General features: G+C 37.9%; 1 non-coding gene across 1 annotated transcript; it reads left to right on the top strand.

Annotated features, from left to right (window-relative positions):
- The first annotated feature begins 1,290 nt into the window (after nucleotides 1-1,290).
- Nucleotides 1,291-1,363, top strand: trnat-ugu. Its single transcript has one exon. It is a non-coding gene; the product is annotated as a tRNA-Thr (tRNA).
- Nucleotides 1,364-2,789: the final 1,426 nt, after the last annotated feature.

Here is a 2,789-nt window from a genome sequence, read left to right as displayed (position 1 = left end):
GCCTACTGGGGTATAGAATTCCATAAACCACAGCGAACGGCCCATCAATTTCAACACAATTAATTCACTTATTATGACATTTTCACAAAAGCATTGGCACATTTAGGTACAATTCGTGTCAATGAGATGTGTGTTCAGCATGTGTGTGTTATGCTTCTACAATTCAGTTTTACATGTGTGTAAAAGTCATGAGAAGCCTTCACAGAGACGTAAGGGTATCTATAGATTTCCTAGATGCCTGAAGAAACATTCTCTATTGAGGAACATGACTGAGGGGAGGAAACACACAGAAGCCAAAACCTGTTCCATTATCTAGCCCACCAATAAAGTGTTAACATCCCGGCACTACGCTCAATAATGATTCTGTAAAGGTCAGTCTCAATTCCCTTACAGCATTACACAGCAACACAGCAAAAAAATTAAACCTGGCATACCATGACATGCAAGTGCAAATCCCTTTACTGTTGAAGGATTGAGAGTCACATCACCAACAAAACAAAAGAAAAAGAGAAACTCCAGCACTTGTAGAATTAATTTTTCAACAGTTCTAAATAATTCAAAATGGATTCCTTATGTTTCTTGAAGAAATTGCACAGAACTTAAGATGAGTGAACTTCAAAGAATAAAGTTTTGAGAAGGAAGTCATGATGAATTCGAAAATAAGAGCCGTAAACATCATGATCATAAGAAAGCTGCAGAGTGAAATTGTGTCTTATCTGCTTGCCTGTCTCCCAATACAAAAGGGATAGAAATAATGATAATAATAATAATAATCCTTGCATTTGATATAGTGCTTTTCACATCTTCTAGATGTCTCAAAGCACTTCACAGAATATACTGTAAAGTGAATTGTGGGTGAAACGCGATAGCCAATTGCACACAGCAGTGCCCTACAAACAGTCGTGGATTGAAAAGACCAATTTATTATTGTTTTGTTTTTGGAGGGATTATTATTAGGCGTGTGGAGTAAGGAAACTTGCCCAATACTGGCATTCACAAAAGGCTATTTTATAAACAGCTGAATTGACAGATGGGACTGCTACAGTTATATAATTAATGCCACATGGATAGCTTCTGGGTCAATGGGTAAATATTGTAGTGTTGTATTGAGCGTACTGACCAATTTAGAAACCTGCTCCCTACTGCTATCCAAAATCAGGACATTGGAAGGACAATATACTTGACCTCAGTATTCCTGGACTAAGGAGAAGAAAAGTTAGCCAGTTAGTCAGTTGAGTGGTGCACCTCAACAACTATTCAGGAAAGAAAGGCAAGGCAAAAAAAGAGTGGAGTCCTGTAGCTCAGTGGTTAGAGCACTTGCCTTGTAAGCGAGGGGACCTGGGTTCGATTCCCGGCAGGGTAAAACTTTGGGCAAGTTTCCTTACTCCACACACTTCTGTTTACCTGGGCAGTAAGTAGGAACCTGGTTGTTAGTCGATTGGCAGATCGCTTATCCGAGGAAATACCTTCAAAAGTAAAATAAAAAATAATAACAGTAATTTGGTCATTCAATCCATGACTGTTTGTGGGACACTGCTGTGCGCAATTGGCTGTCACTTTTCGCCCACAAAATATGCAGTCAATTCACTTTACAGTATATTCTGTGAAACGCTTTGAGATGTCTCGAAGATGTGATAAGGTGCTTTATCAAATGTAAGGATTATTGTTAGTATTATTAGAAATCCGAGGTAAATTAGAGCAGTTTATTTAAATAATAAATAATTTGATATAATGCCTTTCACATCGGGAAAATGTCTTAAAGCATTTGCTGGTTTACTGTGAAGTACAAGTAAAGTATTTTGTAGGCTAATTAAATAAACTAAATAATACCAAAATGCAGATAATCAGAGTAAAATGAAAGGGGTATGAACTGAACATTTGCAAATAATTATTGTACAGCGATAATCAAACATCCCTCGCTTTGTGTGATGGATCTTTTTGATCTATTGTGTCATGCAGTCGGTTTCAGAATGATAAAAGTACATCACCACTGTTATTGTGCACACTTTGATGGTTCCCAAGTCTTGTAAAAGCTGAGATGTTTGACTTTTTCTCTCCTGACCCCATTTCACTAACAAAATCAAATTGTATAGTGTTATCATGCTGTTAAAGGTCCTGCAGAAATTTTTTCACCTACAAAATATACTGTCCATTCACTTTACAGTATATTCTCAAAGATGTGATAAGGCGCTAAATCAAATGCAAGGATTATTATTATTTTGAATGGGGCAAGTCCGAGTGTGTATTTTCAAACCAAATGCAGTAATTATTAGTCCTTTTATTTTAATTTCATGCCTCATTTATCATGACCTGATACTGTAATACAATTCTGCTCAGAATTTGAAGTGCAATACAAATTGTTTACTAAGATCAACAGGTTTAGTTTAGATTTCTGCTAATAAATATTTAATTTTTTGCTACTAATTATTTGACTCAAAAGCAGTTAAGTCAATAATATAAAGAAGTGGAAGCACCAAATGCCGCAGTATCGGAGGAAAGGGTAGAGGAAATGGGTAGGACAAGTATAAACAGAGAGGAAGTGCTGAAAAGTGCTGAAGGTGGATAAGTCGCCCGGTCAGGACGGGATGCAGCCAAGGTTACTATGGAAGGCACGGGTACAAATAGCGGAGGCTTTGGCTACAATTTTTCAATCTTCGTTGGACACAGGAGTGGTGCCAGAGGACTGGAGAGTGTCCAATGTGACTCCTCTGTACAAAAAGGGACAGAAGGACAAACCTGGGAACCACAGGCCAGTCAGCCTAACATCAGCAGTGGGGAAACTCCTGGAG

This window comes from Callorhinchus milii, unplaced genomic scaffold (genome assembly GCF_018977255.1).
Source record: "Callorhinchus milii isolate IMCB2004 unplaced genomic scaffold, IMCB_Cmil_1.0 Scaffold1, whole genome shotgun sequence".
Taxonomy (NCBI): Eukaryota; Metazoa; Chordata; class Chondrichthyes; order Chimaeriformes; family Callorhinchidae; genus Callorhinchus; species Callorhinchus milii.
This window is presented reverse-complemented; position numbering and strand designations above follow the sequence as displayed.